The sequence below is a fragment of the Rhea pennata genome, chromosome 2 (genome assembly GCF_028389875.1).
Source record: "Rhea pennata isolate bPtePen1 chromosome 2, bPtePen1.pri, whole genome shotgun sequence".
NCBI classification, from domain to species: Eukaryota; Metazoa; Chordata; class Aves; order Rheiformes; family Rheidae; genus Rhea; species Rhea pennata.
This window is the reverse complement of record NC_084664.1, coordinates 124,420,190-124,441,202: the sequence shown is the minus strand read 5'-3', so window position 1 is coordinate 124,441,202 and position 21,013 is coordinate 124,420,190. Positions and strand designations below refer to the sequence as shown.

The following is a 21,013-nucleotide window of genomic DNA, read 5'->3' as shown; positions in this document are numbered from 1 at the left end:
AAATGCACGGTTGTCATAACTCTCTCATCTTGAAACTAGTACTTCAACTCACAGCTCACAGGACTATTTCTTAAAACCATTAGCGAGTCACTTTTAATACAAGATTCATCAGTTATTTAGATGTTAAGAATCGCCTGCCCCAGGTTATTAGGACCTTACACTCTCTAAGCTTCATAACGCAGTAAGAAGTGCTATCACATCAAGCCATTTACCTTGAATCCTTTTAACAACAGTTCAGCCGAGCCCCTAAAATTAACTGTCCTTTCTCCTGTTTGACTTCTTGCCCACCGCAGCAGCGAACACAGGCAGGACATGCAGCACACCAAGGCAAAAGGGCCTCAGCGAGAGCATTTTGCAGGCAATGCTGACAGCAGCAGAGCAAAGGAAGCCAAGAGGCGATCTCGGAAACAATCTGGACGTGAAGTCACACGCGGCTCTCAGAAGTTGTCGTTCCAACCACAAGCCGACAGACGACCAGAACAACCAGCTGCCCGGCGAGCTGGCGTCGGCAGCGCCCGGGCTCGGGCTCTCCCCGGCAAAACGCCAAAAGCAGGCCGATACCAAATACCGGAGGGAGATTGCTCTCAAGCTGGAGCGGCTCTTTATGCAAGCGTGTTTGACACCGCACGCAATCCCTGGTGCGAGTGTTCAAAGGGAAGCTAAGGGAGTAAGGGGCAGCTGAAGGATTTTTTTTATTTTATTTTATTTTTAAAAGAGCTTTAAAAACGTGTGCGGTAGGCAAAGGTATCAAAAGTAAAAGAAATTATGGAAGTTAAGAATTTTTAGTATGGAAAAAAGCCAATAAAGAATGACAAATCTCTGTCCCTATTAGCCAAGTGAGATGCGATTTCTTAAATTACTTGCTGTCTGGAGACTTTGGATTTAACACAGCTATAAAGGAGGCCATACGCTAGTTCGATGCAGGAAGCGCTAAATGGAAGAATCCTTTTTTTTTGTGGGAGAAACAGGGGAGTCTCGCGTGGAAGCACTGAGCACTGCAGCAATGGCAGCCAGGTGCAGAGTCAGTAAGTAAAAGCATAAATCTAAATGCCTTGATTTTAAAAACTAGGCAATATGAGATTGCAACTCCTAGCTGCAAACATTGTTCTGGTGTACTAAAGCCAGGTGAGGGGGAAAATTAATTAATTAATTAAAAAAAATAGAAGACAAAAGGGAAAAAATCAGTGAATCAGCACTGCCCTCCACACACACATACTTCTATGCTAGAAATATTATTTTATGAGTTTAAATAATATTGAAGGTAAAGATTTTAAAACAGACAACACCTTTTAACCAGACAATTTACTACCACTGGAAAGTACAGTCTTCTAAAGCAATTGGTTTAAGATATATACAGTTAATTCTTATTTTAAAAATGTCCTCAAAAATCTCTTACTTGGACATAGCACTTTCCCCTTCTCCACTACAAATTTCATCTTTTAATAGCTCCCCACAATTTTTCATCGACATGGCTTCAGGTGAAAAACTGCACTTCATGCAGTAGAGCAGTAGACAAGTCTGTTATCCCCAGAGAAGTTTTAAAATCTGGGCAAGGACCCTCCTGCCTTTGCTGTCAGTATTCGAAAGCCTGGGCCTATCCCAAATAGTTAAAGGCTTAATTGGATTTAGTTGGATATAATTCTGACCTAATATTTGGACTTGGATTAAAGGCCAAGCAGTTTTAATTTATGCTAATGTCATGGATCTCAGGGCTAGATAACTTAAGTGCTCTGCTGAAGGCCATTTTTAAAACTCTTTTCAGAGGCCAAAACTGATACAGCACAGAAAACCCCAGTGATGCAGTAGCCTATTTCAGCAGGAATTCGTGTATCAGTTCTTCAGAATCTGTTAGCCGGCTACTGATTTCCAAAGAGAGCGTAAGAGGTTCATATTGAAATATAAAGCCCCAAACGGCCTGGAACCTGCCTAATCTTGCTTTTAATATGTTATATGCATGTTAGTGTAATGAAATCACCAAGGACTGAGATAATGTAGCTTATCTTGTATAATATACCTAAATGAATAAAATAAATAATATAAATAGCAAGTACAGAGCATGCCGCTTTTTTCCTCCCCGTTCTGTATTTTAATGAAGACTAGGGCCTGCAACAAACCCTATGGATCATACTAAAAAAAATTCAATTTCCTTTAACCATATAGCAAATATTTCAAACACTAGAGAATGGATGATGGCTGCTAGGTATTAGTAATCACCCGTAAGTCAACTGATCCTTTACCCTCTGGTAACTATACCACAGATTTAGTCTGGTGAAATTATAATGTTCTTTCTTTGAAAACCAATCATCCTCCTACCTTTGACCATTCTTTCAGACCTCTTCATATTCACTCCTTATTTTTTTTAAATGTGTATTATTTTCAAAACTGCATTTGCCCTCATCTCAGTAAGCCAAGTATTAACACGTGAAGATAATTCCTTGGAGATATCACAGTTTCAATATCATTATATACACATAAAGATTATATTAGATTTCTTATAAAGCATACTTCTTCTCCAAGCAGAATTCTGAAGGTATGACTTCTATTCTCAGGGGGAAAAGAAACAGATAGGATTTTTATAACTCTACAGTGTGCATGCTGTGCATGTCATGTAATAATAAATAATTCATATTTTGACCTTATGGGATACCTTTTACCCATGGATTTCAAAGAGGTTCTGCAAAGGTGGGTATATGTTTTATTATCTACAGTTTATAGATCTCAGGATGAACAGAGAAATAAAATGACCTATTCAAGGTCAGTCAGTAAGCCAGGTGTATTTAAGTGGGTAATACGAGGCGTGCTGCCTTCTTACTCAGGTTTCAACTTACAGCAACACCATAAAAACAGTCAGGTACTACGTTCAACTTCAACTATACCCACAAGACAGCACAATGGAGATATTAGGAGTTTTGCAAGCTTACGTTAAGTCTAAGTATATACTCAGGGAGGAAAAGGAGAAAATACTACTAACTCTAGGGATGTGGTAGCAGGATGTGGTACACATGCAAATCCTTAGAAGAAATGCCCCAAATTAAAGTGTGCCAATACACTGCAATGGCCACTAGCTCCCTGGACTGCCAAGGTCCACCAAATGGAGATTAGCAAGGTGTCTCTCTCTCTCTCTCAGGGTGTGAATTTCTTGGAGAACACAGCAGACACCAAGGTGAGCTTCAAAAAAGTAGTAGCAGTACTATGCTATTATATGAAATGTAGAGAGAGGTACTTTTGCAGACTATTTTTTGGTATAGATTTTAAGACACTTTGTGGAATGTCCAATCTGAAAATGACTTTAGAAAGATTGATTCTACTTAAGGAAAAAAAAAAAAAAAAAAAAAAAACAAAAAACAAAAAACTAAAAGAAGCTCTATTACCTGGACTAGAGTTATTAAAACACTATTTTAGATAGAACAGAGGTCTGTTAAAAATCTCAGTAAATTTAAAGATACTCTTCAATATTTTGATGAGTTAAAAGGTAGTGTTTCCCCTCATGTTACTAGAAGATTCTTCTCTTAACTTCAGAGAAATCTTTTAAACCAAAAATACGTATAGAAAACCACTTAATTGCAACCCAATACAGATAGATAAAGATGAAAATATTTATGAGAATATGCCACTGTGGGAAGAGGTTAGTTAATACCTCAGTAATAGTGCTTTGCATTAAATATTTAATCTTGCAGTTCTCCGAACTGTCTTACCTAACCTAAGTCCAAGGCTCTATTTATGTCCTTAACTATAAAGATTATGTTTAAAAATGCTTTGTTGGAATAAGATGCCCTTTACTTTTCAGGATGGAATCTTTATGTTGTCTCATGCTATTGAACATTTAAAAATATATAACATGCTTAATCAAATCTGTATAACTGCCCTCTGAAGTAGAGGGGTGGTAAGATCCATGGTTCATATATGCCAAGAAAGATACCGAAGAAGTAAATCTTGGGTTGTTTCTTCATTTTGATTTTGTTTATTTCTTTTAAATAAACAAAAAAGAAAAAAATTTCTTTCTTTCTGTTTAAATCCTAAAGAAAGAACATACAATAATCTGCTGCAGAGGAAAGCTTCTGTTCATATAACGTGATATTTAAACAAAACAATTTATTTTTCTGTAAAATATAAATATCAACATTGGCATAAAACAGATGGTAGTAAAACAGTATTTCATAGAAGGTCAGTGATTTAAAGCTAGATTTAACACCAACACTGAAACCTTTTTACTTTACAAAAAATAAATTGTTAAAAAATAAATTACAATCCACGCACACGCCTGGCAAACTCAAAACCCAGATATTGTCAAACCAAAGTATCGTCATGAAACAAAAAATGCTTTTTTGTCTGTGCTATAGAATGAAACAAAGCTAAAAGACACACATCATGCATTAAGAAAAGACAGATTTGCAAAATTTCCCTGGGATTAATTAAAGAGGAATCCTTTTAAATCCTTCTCCCCTTCCCAGCCTCTCTCCAAGTTAAACTTATTCCATTTAGGTAACAAATGCAAATTAGGCAGTGAGGTATATGCTATTTTCCAATCAAGTCATCTACAACAAAGCACTGTTTTTGAGAAGAGAATTTTTAAAGCTTTCAAAATATAAAATCATTTTGAAGACTGAATGATATATTCCTTTGTGCAAATGGAGTCCTCCAGACAGTAAAATGAAATGTGCATATGTCATCAAAATTTCCTGCACAGGATTTACAAGAAGCTGTCAAAAGTCTTGCTATTTATGCCCAACTGCAAAAATATTTTAATGTAATGAACAGAATAAGTAATGCTTCTCAGTGGAGTTCACTCTCTCCATACAACTGAAGCGTAAACAGGAGTATCAGCATCAACGACCAAGATGAGCATGAGCCCCTGTGCAAAAGGACCTGGACTTAATCGTGCCACACACAGCATATGTTTCACCACAGTTCTCCCCATACCTTTTCTGCACTTAAGCTCCTTACTTTCTTTTTTCGCTACTACTTTCACCACCTGTGCTTAAGCAGATACTATGTAAATTATTATAATCTTATTAGCTTTAAGTGGTCACGTCTACAAACATGGGAAGTGCTGCTGCTTTAGCCCATGAGCTTTCCCTAATCTGCACGCTAATATTGCTCGTGCTGCGCTCTGGGATTGACTGTCACGAGGTCAGAGCAGTGATCTACGCTAACACGGCCCGCAAGACACCACGTTCCTTTTTCCCTCTCTTCTGCTAAAGACGAGCAGCAATCTATCTCCCACTTAAATAAAAAATAAGAGTGTCTAATTCCATTTTTTTTCCCTCATTTTCAAGATAGTATCTGCTGTATCACATACATTGCATAGACATGCTGCTTTCTACGGCTTCTGTGGCTTGATGTTTGAAGAGCAAGTCTCCTCTCTCGTAAGATCATGCTCTTCAGGAAAGGGGATCTTTTGAATACCTAAACAAATTACGAACGAAGACGCCTAAATTGAAGAGTTGCTTTCTTGTAATAAAAAAATTCACTGTAATTTTAGTGCTTTATGTAAAAAAGGTCCAAATCTGCACCTTGTCTTCTATTCCACTGCTAAATTAATACTACCCAGGAAAAAAAAAAAGTTTTTTTTTTTTTTTTTAACCTTGATCTAAATTTAATCTTAATAATAAAAAAATTGCATTCTTAAACAGATGATAATCTATGTGGGCAAATTACTACTTTTATCCTCAAGTTACACAACCAGTACAGTTTTGTGTGCAGCATGCAAATAACATCTAATTATTAATTCCTTTGTAGTGACTAGATGATCTCCAGAGGTCCCTTCCAACCTTACTGATTCTGATTCTATGATTCTATGACTATACAACAATTTAATAGCATTTTCAAACCATCTGAGTATCCAGAATATTCCTATAAAAATAATTTGCTTCAAGTAGCCTAAATACTACTGAAATAGCAGTGACGGTGCCCCTTAGGCACACTGATTTAAAAGCTTAATTAGACCAGATAGGTACTTATATGTGTAAGCAATGTTTCAGTACAAGAAAAATATGGAAAAAATTCCACCAGATTCGAGAAGTTATCTGTTAGGAGTAGAACAGCAAAAGAATTAAGAGAAAAAGGGTCATAATATTTTACTTGTATCTGCATGCAAGATGCAGTCTAAGAAATAATAGCTTGTGTCAGTTATTTTTTCCTGAACGCACATAAAGGAAAACTGAATTAGATACTAGATAACACTGAAAGGAAACTGAGCTTACTAATATTGCACACAGGAGTTTCACCTACTCACACAAGTGCAGATAAGAACTTTTTGTGCAATTCATAATGGAAACCTTCGTACTTGGCTTTGAGTGCTACCAGAAAGGACATTTTAACCATTTTATTTCCAGCATGAATTACGAAACATAAATGTCTCTGTTATACTATGGCAAGAAATAATGGTCAGAATTTAACAGAAAAAAAAAAATGCAGGCACTATAAAGCATGTGTCATTTGGTAAAGGTTTAGTATATCCTTCGCTTTGGTCAATTTGTTAACGTATTTTACATTTTATAGCCACACACAGCAGATTTAATAAAGAGATGTAATTGTTGGAGATTATTTCAGTTACCACGACACAAAACACCAGTAGATCTATTATTTACAAAATAGCAGTGGAAAGCACACATTATTCAATTAGTGATTTCTGTTTTAATCAGTGAGACTATGGGAATGACCCAATTACATTTCAATACCTTTTTGTTCGTCAAAAAGGGCAAAAAAAACCCAGAAATAGATAAAATCACTTCCTTTCAGAAGCACAAACTTCATCTCCTTAAGTCATTCTCCCTTCTATTCTATACATTGCAAGCATCTTTTCCTAACAAGTCACTTGTATTTGTTTTTTTGCATCACCAAGGAACAGTGTATTTAGAATATGAAGGAGGTGCTTACGAGGCAGAAAGCTGCTAATAACTGTCCCTATCTGCAGATGGAAAAACTGTCTCGTGAGCAGCCCTAATTCATACAAGCCCTTGACAAAGGTGACCACCCCACGTTTAAGAGCCACGCTGCTGCCTTTAGGTGAAGATGACTCAGTTATGCTTTTTCCAGGTCTACCAGGTGGTGGGTGCCTGGGCCAGCGCACGAGTTTCTGGCAGGGGCCATGGAGGAGGAAGCTGAGCTGCTCCCCAGGGCCCAGGGCAGTGGCCACCAGCCCAGGCTTCCTCCGGGAAGCCAGGACTTCAGCAAGCCCAGGCAAACGTCCTCCACAGCGCCGATCCCAAGGGCTGGAGATTGCTCATCAGTAAAAGAGAGAAATGTACAGGTGGTATTTTTCAATGACTTAAAGTTTGTTTTGGTGTGTTTTTTTCAGGAGGGGTGTGTGTGTGCATGGAGGTGGAGGTTTAAAAACTGCACGAGGAATTATTCTTCCACCATGTGTGCTGTCTGGCATTTGGAGAACAGTAGTTTTCTTCTCGCTGCACTTTAGCAAACAGGAAGGTTTCAAAATCTTGTGTGCCTGGATCAAACTCATATAGTTGCAGTCACTGAGCCAGTTCTGTGCCTTAAAGCTTTCATCAGCAGCTCTTTGCTACAGGTATGGGCATGGCTAAAATGCACGCAGTCATCTCCAAAAAGAAATGGAATTAAACCCAGCAGTCAGTGTATACTGCAAGCTTCAGCTTGATTTAAAAAAGAAAAAAAATCCATTTTATCAGTACTTAAAAATTCTCCTTTCCTCCAAAAAGCAACTCTCAGTATCTTATTTATTCGATAACCACTTGCTTGCAAGTTCTGCTCTCCATACGAGCCATTCGCAAAGCCAAAGGAAAAATTTCCTGAACCGCAGAGAGAATAAAATAGCCCCCTCCAACAAAATGCTCTAAAAGCGTGGCTGGCTGCTGCTCCACCTCCCGGCATCTGGCAGGCGCATCGAGTTACAGGCCAAAGGCAGATTGGAGAGGCAGAGAGAGGGGCTGGAGCAAAGTGCGAAGGCACCATGCCTTCTGCAGTGCAGGCAGCCTTCTGAATGCCAGCATGCCCAAGTGTGATAACTAAAACCAAACATGAAGTTTTGCAAGCTTAAAAAAAAAAAAAAGAAACAGGAAAATGCATGCATCTACCACGTGAGAATTTAATGAGCTCCTCAGTTAGTATAATTTTTCCCCAGATTTTTCTCTGAAGGCACGTTGTCCTCAGCCCTCCATCACCAAATCAGTAGCAGAACAGCATAACACTTTCACCAGGTATTTAGAGCTTAGCAATAAACACATTATAGTTTGAAATTTCAAAATTATTCAAAACGTTCAGACAATTCCTTTGGTTCAAAAACCAACTCGGCAGGCCAGCCAGGAAATCGTGAAGTCAAGCAAGAGCAGCAAAAGAGTTGGATTCTTTCTGCTAACCTAATTGATGGTTGTGCAAAAATGAAACAGGCAACTGCATATTCAAAACTTTCAAAGACGCACTGTATTACAGTTACAAAGCTACTTCCCCTCTCTGCCTGCTGTAATATGATCGTAATTGCTGTGAAAGGGCGAGAGACTGACTATATGTTAAATCCTGCCATCTGTAGGTGCTTTACACAGTTCCATTTGCTGCAGCAGGGTCAAAAGTTTATAGTATTTTCACTTGTTCATAACCAATCGCAGAAGTCTTTGCTATGCGTAATCTTTGACCCACTCTCAAAGCAATTTTTGTATTACATAGTCATATGATTACGCTGGAAAAAAAACATGTTTTATTAAGAATACACTTCTTGTTGGTTACCTTTATTATTATTATTATTTCCATATTCAGTGAGTGCACTGTACCGACACTGTGCTTCCCAGTCAGCTCCCTTGGAGCACAAAAGCTCTACCGAACTCCCTCCGTAAAACGCTGCAGCAGTTCTGGTTATTTGCAGTTCAGGCCCACATGCAAAAAAGTAGCTGGAAAGCATTTACTATACCTGTGCTTTTAAAAGCACATGGAAGAAACTGCTCCATTTGTCCTAACGGAGAGCCAAGATGATCTTTTTAAAAACTAATGTTCACCAAAATTGTCTCTGAAAATTAGGATTCTCACAAGAAGCTATAACACCACAGGCCAACATATTTAAATTCAAAATCAAATATGCAAAATAGCTGGCATTTATGCTGCTGACATTGTTCTATTTTTGTTGTTTTTATTAAAATGTTTAAGCAACAAGCAGTCCCAAGCGCAACAGAATTAATGAAGCCTCATTTCCCACAGATATATGCCTCCTGCTTGGTTGACTCTGGTGTCTAGAAAGGTGAAAGCTTTGAATGAAATTTTTCCCATAGTTGCAACATTTGTAAAAAGTCTCTTCTCCCATCACAAGGGTTCACATGCAACTAATAAGATTAGTTCATGCCGTAACTTTTCCCCATGTCAGGACTCCTTTAGGTGCTTCCACCTATACTCAACCACCTGTTTTCACACAAATTTTAGCAACTTAATCTGGGGACCTCTACTTTGCCAAAAACTGACTGAAACCACCCGTAGGTTCAAAAGCTACTGAGGGGAGAAGAGGGCACAACATGTGTGTGTGTCTGTGCGCACCCAGGTGCACAGCGCAACCTCATGAGCCTTGCTTCCATAGGAAATGAGGCTAAAAATAAATTAGAATACTTGACCTTATTATAATTTCACAGAAAGCTAATTTAGATGGACCAAAGTAGACAGCTGGCTTTATTAACAAACCGCCTGAACGTAGTGTTAAATCCACCTAGCAGATTTTGCTATACAGCTTTCAAAGGAAAACAGACACACAAATCCCACATATCTTCTAACAGAAGATATATACAGACACATTTTCATAGACATGCGTTTGAGTACAATCTATGAATTGAGATAGATTTGTGATAATTTTAAATTTGCTTTAAATTTAGCATTTATAGCAGTGTGTCCAGGATATAAATGAAAGGCAACAATCTTATGAATACACCTCTGTACTTAACAAGCTTGACTCTCAGATGCTAGACTCTTTGTAAATGTAACAGCGAACAAAAGCAACCCCATGCCTTGAGTTAAACAAGATCTACACCAAACAGAAATCAATTGAAAAACTGCATTAAATCATTTCTAAGCAGCTCATAAGCTAAAATATATTCATATACAAATTCAAACAGCTGTGAAAATCAAGTCATATACTAAAAAAACAAAATAAAATTTACCAAAAATAAATCAACCAAAATAGAGTCTAAGGCCAATACAGACCATCATCTGACCTTCTGCATATCAAAGGCCACAACATTTTACTTAGCATCTCCTAAAGCAAGCCTGAGATTTTGGCATCCACGAGCTATGTTTGTTGATAATGAAGTATAGATGCAATAATCTACCCCTGTCAGAAATGACCAAATCTGGACACCTACTGTGACAGGTAGAATACATAAAATACCTATTTATCAAAACCAGTGTTTGCCCTTGGAGAAATGGAGATAGTTCCATAGCCTTGTTCTGCAAAATACATTGAGAAAAACGTATTGTTCCTTTCCCAAGGAGCTGTCATTCATGTTGAAAAGCTTGGACAAACTTCAGGCAAGGTAAACCTTTCATCTATGTGCCCACTTAGCACATGAGTAATTCTCCACGTGCCCAGAAGGAAGCCGATTTTTTTCCCCTCGTTTTGTGTCCTTGTTAACAACAGTAACAGGAGATTAATTTAAAACTCTGTAGAAACAAACAGATTTTTGAAGTTGAACAACTTCAGTGAGAAAATTGCAGGGTTCTTCAGAAGGAAAATGAAAAGACTCTATCTGAAATGGAATTAACCAGAATTGAAAGAAAAAAGGAAAGATTTTAGGATTAAAAGTTGAGATAAGTCCTGAGACCACCTCTAACAACTAAAGATAAGAACTGGAACCTTATAGAAAAAAAACATACAGAATTCTTTCTTCTAGATGGGAAGATTGCTAGGGAGAGTCCCACCATAAAAAAAGTATACAGTAACTGAATCCAAGCTGTAACATGTGTTTTCAAGAGAGACATTTTAACTTATAATGCTACCCATCAAGTCATATACTACTTTCCTAAACTCAGTCAAAGTCTTAGTCAATGGCTGATCTTTAGAAAAGAGAAAAAGCTACTGGTAATTTTGTATTTCTCCTAAATTAAAAAAAAATGTAGATAGAAATCAACATTTCAAAGTGATGAAAGAGGTTTATCCAACTGGAAAATTTTTTGGCAGATGTTATATGATTGTTATTTTATATAGAGAGACGTACACACACACACGTGTGTGTGTGTGTGTGTGTACACACACACACACATATATATATATATATATATATATACACACACACACAGACTTAGCATTTGGTCATCTGCTAAGAGGACTGGTGTCACCCATGACCCAGGCTAGGAGCAACTGAGCAGCCTTTCACTCAGAGGCGAGAAGCCAAGTACAACAAGGCATTTAGAGGAAACTGGTTCCACTCAGCTTACCAGCAGAAGGGGGAAAGAACAGTGCGTGTAGGGGGGAAATCACATAAAACAAGAAACAAAGAAAACAAGATGATACAGCTGGCTTTTAAGAACACAAATTGGAAGGTACCAGGTACCCAAAGGTATGCACATCTCTGTGCAAAGGGAATTTTTTGCACCTTGGTAGGAAACAGTTTGATCAAGAAAGCAGCTTAAACAACTGCAAGAGGGGACAGGACCAAAGGAGTGAAGCTGAGGAGCCAGGAAACCTGGGACGTGGATCTCGTGCAGGCCTGTACAGCGCTGACAAGGGGGGGGTTCAATGAGAAGTGCGACAGAGGAGAAGCAGTGCTTCTGTTCACTTTAAATTAAGAACGACAATTCTGCAACACACCCACGAGGCCAGCACAGCTGCAACGACTCTTACAACAACACACAGCTCTTTCGCATTCCAGATCATTAGTTTTCAACGATTTCCATAAAATTGTCTCTACTTGCCACGCACATAATTTTGAAAAGTGTTTTTGTTCCCAATTCCGTTTGATTCCTCTGCTTGGTACCTGATCTATAGGGAATGGAAAATGTGTCAAGCTTCTCTTTCTACTCAGAAAAGAAAAAAATATTTAATTTCCCTTCTGACCTCAGAAACTGTAACTACAAACCATCCAGCAGCTTAAACTGGACTTCATATTCTAAATGACTGCATGTTGTTAACATTTACCCTTATGAATACATATATGTTTCTCTATTTTACTGAATTTGAATTAATTCAGATTATTTGTATAAATACACATAAAAAAAAAGAGAATAAATTTAGATTTTTTTTTAAATACCAGCTGAAAGAGAAGAACAACATGATGAATCCAGATCTTAGGACCAGTGTCCTCTTCATACATGATCTTCCTTATTTCATCTTCACTTCAACTATTTCCACCATTACAAAAGCATAATGGTTTTGCAAGTGTGGAAAAATCTTAGCCAATCTGAAAAAATATTACTAAATGCAAAAGTTAAAAAAAATAGGTCATACAAAAATCCAAAATCTGCATTTACTAGTTAATCTTATGATTATCAGAATACACAACCAAGTGGGGAGATAATTGCTATAGAGGCATTTGTTTTGGATGACCTGCATAAACGAAATCAGCATTCAGTGCTCATATTTAATGGGTATGTATAATATGTCAGGATAGTAAAATCTTTATAGACCATCACAGCATTGCAATGAAGAGTACATATACATTAGATTTTCAAATTTTTATTTTATATTCTCACATACAGCTTTCTGGCTTCTCATGCTCTTTTAAGGTGTTAATAGTTATTGCTGGAAATTCATTTTGAGATTCTCCTAAAAGGTAATATAAAACTGTAATATCATAATCTTTAAAAATTAGTATTAGACTTCCCAAATGGCAATTAGATGTTTGAACCCGAATTATTTCATATGCAAATAAGACGCTTGGTAGCTTGTGATTGAAACAGGTATTTTTAATGACCAGTTTTAAAGGATGTGTTTCTTTGTAAAAATAATGTCATTTATTACATTTATTACGTATATGCAATTATATTTTGGTGGTTGGCTATAGGTCCCACCAGCCAATTCTGAAAGATTGAGCCTACTAGCCCTCACGATAGTCCTCAACCTGACCAGCCTGCACATGCTATAAGTAGCTATCTGTAAATATTTCCAAGATACTGTTGTGAAGTAAGACTGGACAGCAGGAGAAAAGCTGTTCTACCTGACCCCTTCCACTCCACAGTCCTCCTTTTCCTGGAGGCAGCAAAAGGATGGATCTTGAGTCAGACTGGCAGGCACTGAATAGCATCCAGTTGCCAGGCAGCATCTGCTGCTTCAAAGCTATTGCCCATCTTCTTCGGTAAAAGGCAGAGCGGATGGAAATCTCCTGTAGGCTGATCTTGGCCACAGACTACTATTTGGACCATACTGCACTAAGAGCAGCCTACTGATTGCTTTGAACCGCCTGGCCCACTGTCCCGTTTTACAGCACGGCCCCATCCAATCCCTTAACTCAATGATAAAACCCAGAGTAACATGTAAGCGCGTTTCATCACCTATGCTTGTGTTAGAACTAAGCCACGAAGGAAAATATGGCAAAATCACACAAACCAAAGAAACACATGAGTAACTCCGGTAAGCACCTAAGGTAAGACTCTTCTGAATGAGGGAAAATAATGTTATAATAATGTTATAATAAACATTACATACACCCTCAGACACAGAGTAGGCAGAAGCAGCAGCATCAACTGCATAACCACCTGGAGCACCAGTTGTATATTTTCTTAATATTTTATATTTCAGATATTTTCTTAAAACATCAGAGGACAAGGATAGGAGGGAAACCTTCGCACAGCTAAAAATCATATAATCCTTGCTGTGTCTTAAAGTTTCCAAATTTCATTTAGAATTAAAAATTCTCAAATAACTATTATTTTTCACAGAGGACAAAGCAATTCTCACTTTCGTTGGTCTCCCCTTTTCTTCCCTCCTTTAAATCAGAGCCAAGAGCTCTGAGAAGCAGAACTCTGTCCTCATTTCTGTTGTCTTCACAAGCATAGTCCCACATACTCTGGGTTTTGAGATGAGACTCTTCAGATCACTTTTGCTTTTAAAATCCCACTCAGAAAGATAGACCAAGACTCTGGCCATTGACACAGCTTTTCTGGTCATTCCAGTGGCAACAAAAAGGGTCAACCAGCTTTTCCTGAAGAAGCGAAAATCTTGGATAGCACAGTATGGAATAGTCCCTGTCAAATCCCTGTCAAATTTTTTGCATAAAGTCAGAATGTGGGCACTGTTAATATAGGATACTTCATAAGACTTTGAGTAAATATTCTCCGCTACATCTTATATCTGAAGAGGAAACCTAGGAAAAAGAAGGACATTTTTCTTTGCCCTCACATTGTATTTAGGACAGAGTCACGTCTGCTGAGCTCTGCTGAAAGGTTCCTACAAGGCTTTGCAAAATGCAGCACTACCTCTCATGTGAAAAAAGGCCCTTCTCCAAGAATCTGTCAAAACAGGAAAAGGTCCACACTGACTCTTGTATGCCACGAGTGCTGCAGCCTGAGTACCCCAGCGAACCTCCCTCGGGAAACTCTCCTCGGAGAGCTCTGCCCCTTTCCTCTCCCTCCTTGGAAAGGCTCCTCACTGACTCTTCTGAGCAAGCAGAGTAAGCAGGGCAGGTTCGGTGGGTATTTGCTTCCCAGGTGTAGAGACAGAGACTGTGTCAGCAGAGACAGAGAAGCAGTGACAGGCCTTTTCTACTAAAATGTTAGAGCTCCCCTCAAAGGCCCAAACCAGCCTAAAACATATTTGATACAACATGAAAGCGTGCAGGAGCAGAAGAGGAACTCTTTCTTACCCTTTTTTACATGCTGTGCTTGCCTAAGCGTACGCGTACCGTCAAAGGCAGCAAGGGTGAAGTAACATGGAAGAAAAGCCATCCAGAAAAGCTGAGCAATCAGTCCTCGTGAAATTAATGGTAAAAGACTTCAGATAAAGCCAATCTGTAATGGAATGCAAGAAGGGAAGTCCCTGAAGAGAGAAACCGTCTAGCAGCTCCGCAGCAGGTTTTGCTGCCCCGTGCACTTTAGCGTGGCAGGAGGCCAACTTGGCACGGCCGCCCTCCGCGGAGGCTGGAGCGGCGCCAGGCGCCCTCGCAGGGCTCCCCGCGCTGCCCGGCCCCGGGGCGCGATCCACCAGCCGCTTCCGTGCATCTGCACGCCCCCTGCCAGCCCCAGGACGCGGGCAACTGTAGCGCGCTCTTAAGCGAGTCGAGGGCCCTCTGTTTGTACGGTGACTGAACGTGTGAAACAGAATGCTTAACGCTGCCAGAGAAAACGGGCCACGGATTGTTAATTATAAGGAAGAGGAAGTCAGCTGGTTATAACGACTTTGGGCTTTGCTCCTGCAACTGCGCTGAAGCCACGTTTACGATAGCTGAAACGAAGCAATTTATATAAACGTAGGTACTTCCTGTTTTTGAAGTACTCCATTGCTATTACTCAGTTCACGTTAACATTTCTGAGAGCAGAATGCATTAAAAATGCATTCAGTTTTGAAGACAAGTCTTAAGACTATCTTATTCTAGTGTCCATTTTTAAATGAGTAGCTAAGCTGCATGGACTGGACGACCATAGGTAAGTATCTCTATTTCTAACAGTATTTTGGAGGTGTTAGGAAACGTGTCAGCTTTACATACGTCAGTTGGAAATGCCTAGCTGTCACATAGGACACGGTCAACCCCTGGTGAAGCTGTCGCTCACAGACTACAAGGCATGCACTTCGCATGCCACCAAGTCAGGCAAAGCATACTCAGGATTTCACACACTGGCAGTTTATCTTTTTGCATTCAATATACAGTATTTCAAGTGACTCCTAACAGCAGTTTTGTTGGTTTTAACAGTACATTATTAATCCTTAATTGTGGCAAGTATATGTTCAATTTTATGGATGGTTCCTGTTCTCTAGACATGAGCAAGAACACAGTCCTCACAGCATAAATCAAAAAAACATTATTTGGCCAAAATACAATTTTGAAAACACCATTTAACAATCCTAGTACGCAACAGTATGTTCCCTATAACTTTTCTCTTACTTTGCTTATTTATGTTAATTGGATCTCACAAACCAAACTTTGCAATGAGCACAATCACATAAATCAGCACTCTGCTTTTCTGCTGAGTTATTTTCCTAGCAGATTATAACAGGAGGGCACCTATAGACTGATCTTATTGTTCAGTTAAAAGCAAATACACATCTAGTAAATCCTTATAACAAAATACAATGGTAACACTGCTTTAGAAACCAAAGGCATTTTATTTACCATGTATTCCTCCACATTTGTTTCCTGACATATAGCCTAGATTTCAAGTATCCCTATAAATTTACAGTAGTTACAGTCAAGATCACCAAAATCCTTAAAACAGGTAAGTGTCAGCATCTCTACTAGCTTTCATTATTTTACCCTCCAAGACCACATCTTGTATCTGACCATTAGATCCAAGCTTCTAACACATTTGTTTCCTGACATATAGCCTAGATTTCAAGTATCCCTATAAATTTACAGTAGTTACAGTCAAGATCACCAAAATCCTTAAAACAGGTAAGTGTCAGCATCTCTACTAGCTTTCATTATTTTACCCTCCAAGACCACATCTTGTATCTGACCATTAGATCCAAGCTTCTAACCATGCCCAAGCAACCACAAAAACGTGCCAGCTTTGCAGTGTTAACATGTTAAAATGAAGAGTCAAGTTAAAACTCCTCATGCAAAAAAAAAAAGGGGGGGGGGGGCAACTTAAACCACTAAAATTGCAAATTCTAGTATATATGACTTACCTCATTCTCTTTACTTAACATTCAAAGTAAACATAGTGTAGGGTCTAACTCATGTGCCTTTTTAAAAAACATTTCCCTCAGTTGTGTTCTTCCTGCCTCACTTCGAGGCATGGTTTCAAAGTGACAGATAAGCTGATCTGCTAGAAGAGGTCGGTCCTGCTTCCCTCTCTTCTCAGCCACCTTCAGGCACAGATATCTGGCCCAACCATAGCAAAGGCGTGTTCAGAGGGCTCAAACAGCCAACTAACTAATCCAGCCAAAGAAACAGGTAGCTGAGCCCCACTTCAGCTCTCGAAGCGAACTTACCCCAAACCGGGGCAGCGGCACTGGCGCGAGGAGGAAGGAGATAAGCCTCTCCGGCAGAGATGAGGCTGCTCTCCTGCAAGCAGCTAGCCAGGCGATCAGGTTTAGCTGCAGTGACACCACACAAGTCTCCCCCTAAATGGCCCCATGTTCACCCTCTAGCCTCAGAACACGAGAGGAAGTACAAAAATCCAGTTCACGGGGTGCAGTCCAAACCTGTCCAATTACCTTAAGAGCCTCACTGAGATACTGAAAGGCTCAAATCCAAAGCCTCAGCTTTTTTGGCTTCTGAAACCAACTGTCTCTACATGGAAACACACAAGTCCAGATTTTTGCAATCTTATCCCCAAAAGTAATGCGAACATTTCTAAAAAGAAGGGGGGGGGGAGACAGAATGACGGCAACCCAGATTAGCAAAACCGATACACTCTAGTGGAACAATTCTGCTGTTAAAGATTGTGCAGATGTTGCGATGGCAGCAAAGAAAGCCTTTCTTCAGCTCCAGCACAGCTGCTGCAGACGGCTTCAGAAGGACTTGGCACAGGCCTTCAGCCACAGAACTTCGCCCTCGCTTCCTCCTTCCTCGCATGCGCATCATCTGAAACTTCAGCGCGCCGCACCGAGGACGACGCTGACACGAGGGCACTTGGGAACATCTAATCAACCATAGGGCAGCTCCTTACGCTGCCAGTACTCACGCGCCGCTTCTCATTACTCAACTCAGCGTTTCCATTCCTTCTTAAGGCAGTAAAATCCACATAAGACAATGCAGTGATATCCCACACTGCTGTCCTGTTTGTTTATACTTCCATTATCGGCTACTTTAAGGACGACAACCAAATTATCATGTAGTTAGTGTGTATTACAGCTTTTGAAATAACCATAAAAAATAAAGGGAAATTTGTTAAAATAACATTAGAAATTGTCAACTTCAGTTTGTATCCTTTATGACCCATATGCTGAGCTACTCTAAAGAGTCCAATGCCCTGACTCTAGGGCTGAAAATGAAAATACTTTACAGCCACGTGGAATGTGCCTGCTTAATGCCAGTCTGGAATTTGCAAGACTATGCACACACTATGAAGAAAATATTCACTGCCTAAATTAAAAGTTCAACTTTTCCTTTTCAATGCTCAACAAAAAATGTATAAAAGCATTACAGCTAGCTTGAAATAGTAGAAATATATCACAGTATTGCCATGTTCAAGAAAAAATAACACTTCAAAACGACCTACTTTAATAATAATAAAAAATGAAAGAATATGGGCACTAAACCCCAGACTCAACTGGTTTTATAAAACATCATTGACTTCTCAGTATTAGTAACAGACTCATGAAACTGAACCAATTTGTTCAACAGATGTTTCAGTTAACCCAAAGGAATTTTACTTTTCTATTGTAGAAATAAAGAGCTAGGAATAAAATTCCAATATTATTAGCAGCTTTCAAAATATATTAGCTTAAAATTAGCCTCGAGTTCCATTATTTCCTTTCCCTATCTTAAAACTCATGTAACAGAAAACATTTTCCATACCAGATTAAAAGAGCCACTCAGATAAATTAGGCACACTGATAAAACCACTCTCCCTCTTTTCCCACATCCCCTGTATTACGGAAGACACAGGAATGGTAGAGTTTTTATTTTTCTTGGCATTCCTCTCTCCACATTAGCTGATAATCTTGCCCACGTTGCTCCGCCAGCGTGTTGCCCTGCAGGCCCACAACACCCCTGCTGTTCCAATCCCGTGCTTCTCTTGAGCAGACTCCGTGAACTGTGTGATCGTTTAGTAATATGTACTATTGCATCAGTCTAATTGCAACATGAATCTCGATGCGCTAGGTAAAGCAAATTATTTCATTTTTAACTTCTGCTCATAGAATTGAGGTCTTTTTCTCCCACCCCTCCCTTTCTGTTTACTGTTTTAAACACAGAGATTTAAAAAAACAATTGCACTGTATGGCAGTACTCAAAAAATAACTCAGGTTTCTTAGAAAGCACTGCTTAAAAATACTGCTCTATGAGTAAAGCATTACTGCGGCCTTTCAGACAGTCACGTGCGCTAGATTTGCCAGGAGCAGACTGGAAGTGGAACGTGCATTCATACTCTGTTTATTGAATATAATGTTTACCCATTATTAAAGCAGCATAGCTTTTTCTGACTCTGTCTTCTGCAATACCAGCTAACAGCTTACCTGGCAAATATGCTCACTGCATTTCTAGGTCTCAAAGAGAAACTTTCTGTTAATTCATAAAATCTGATCTAATACTAGATATTTTGTATTCAAGTCAACTAAGTTAAAAGTGTATGTAGCTTAATTGTGCCCTAGCCAAAAAAAAATCCGTTATCTACTGATTACAATACCATTGTAGCTAGCTGTGGACATCACACTAGGAAAATACAAATTCTGAGACTGAAGAAATAAAGTTGAAATTCTGACCTCAAGCCATTTTGGTATTATAAACACTGTGTATTTTGTATCTGATACAATAACCAGGCACAAGATAGATGTGCCTGCAATCAATGATGAATTTACTAGTTATTTTAGTTTTACGCAGCCATATTATCCAAGCTGACAGAATCAAAAAATGCATTGCTTTTTACACCACAATGTATTTCATGATACAAATATCTATATTAAGATCAATCTGCAAAGGCACACACTTGCAAGAAGGAAATGGAAGAAATAGGGGCAGTCTAGGGAAACCTAAACTTTGCCGTTGTTTGCATATATGATGTGGTATGCCCTGCAGTTATGTCATACAATTTCCACAGCACCTCTGCTTCAGTGTGCAGAATTACCACAAATCAAAATAGGAATCTGTTTTACCCTTAGTGCTTAGCCCATGATCTGATACTTTGTTAACTGAATGCTACTCAAATCTTCTTCTGAAGTAATTTTTTTTGTAAATTCAGTAATGCACCTGAGTGCTTCAGAAACATAATGGTTACCTCTACGGTTATTCAGTTATTCCTAACTTAGAAATAAACTAAAAGAGAGATTAAAGTTCAAGATTATTCTCCAGTTTGAAAACTACTTTGCCTCCAGTTTGACATAACTCAACCCTAATTTTTGCACAGTATTTTGCATGACATTGTGCTTTACATAACACTTTCAAACATCATCCCCCACTGGCTCACTTGCAGTTACCAGTGCTTCAGCACTTTTCGAAATCAAAAGAACTCAAGTCATCCACAAGAAAGCAAGACACACAAAGTTGGCACCAAGCTGAGAAAAGGTAGAAATAAGTGACTCACCTAGCATCACATAGGAACTCTGGAGCACAGACGAAAAGAGAATCCAGTTCCCCAGGGCAGCATGCAGCAGTGCAGAGCATCAAAACATCTTCTGCCTTCCTGCAATCCCCTGCCTCGCTCTCCACACAAATGCCAATGTCAGCAATAAATGAGGCAGGGGTACTACACAGAACAGCCTCCTCCACCACATAAGCCAGACTCATTCCCAGGGCAGGTCCATCCTGTGTGCCAAATGAAGCAGGGTCCTGCGGAAAAAAAACAGTATGCCAGCATGCGGTCATATACTGCATTATAAGGCTTACTCTCAAGGGGCCAAATTAAAGAGCTTTGCAAAGATGAATCTAATTTTGGCATTATTTAACTTGGCCACTATCACAATGGAAAAATGTTTGCATTATCAACTTCTAGAAAAACAAATTGAGACATCAGAAATTCTGATGGTGTCACACTGACACCTACATAACTCAGCAGTAGAGCTGAAACCTTTAGAAATATACTGTGCAGTTGTAGCAGCAACAGAGTAAACGAGAAACTGATAGCAAAAGCAAACCAATCCTCTCCACAGGGACTAGCAGTAGGTGGTAATAAAACATATATTCCCAAGGAGCTTCTGTTAAAACCAAAGAATATTTATTTACATTTGAGGATCTTTATAGAAAGGATCTTCCAGAACAAATTCCTCTGCGTGTTTTCTCCAAGTCTGATATCCCATATCCTCTGACCCGTGTTGATT

General features: G+C 39.1%; 1 protein-coding gene across 5 annotated transcripts in view; it reads right to left on the bottom strand.

Annotated features, from left to right (window-relative positions):
- Positions 1–21,013, bottom strand: part of NCOA2 (nuclear receptor coactivator 2) — a 184,104-nt gene that overhangs the window by 97,945 nt on the left and 65,146 nt on the right. For all 5 annotated transcript variants that reach the window (XR_009957682.1, XM_062570289.1, XM_062570288.1 and 2 more), the window contains exon 3: positions 20,281–20,525. The gene's annotated coding sequence lies outside the window, so the exon portion shown is untranslated. The remainder of the gene's footprint in view (positions 1–20,280; positions 20,526–21,013) is intronic.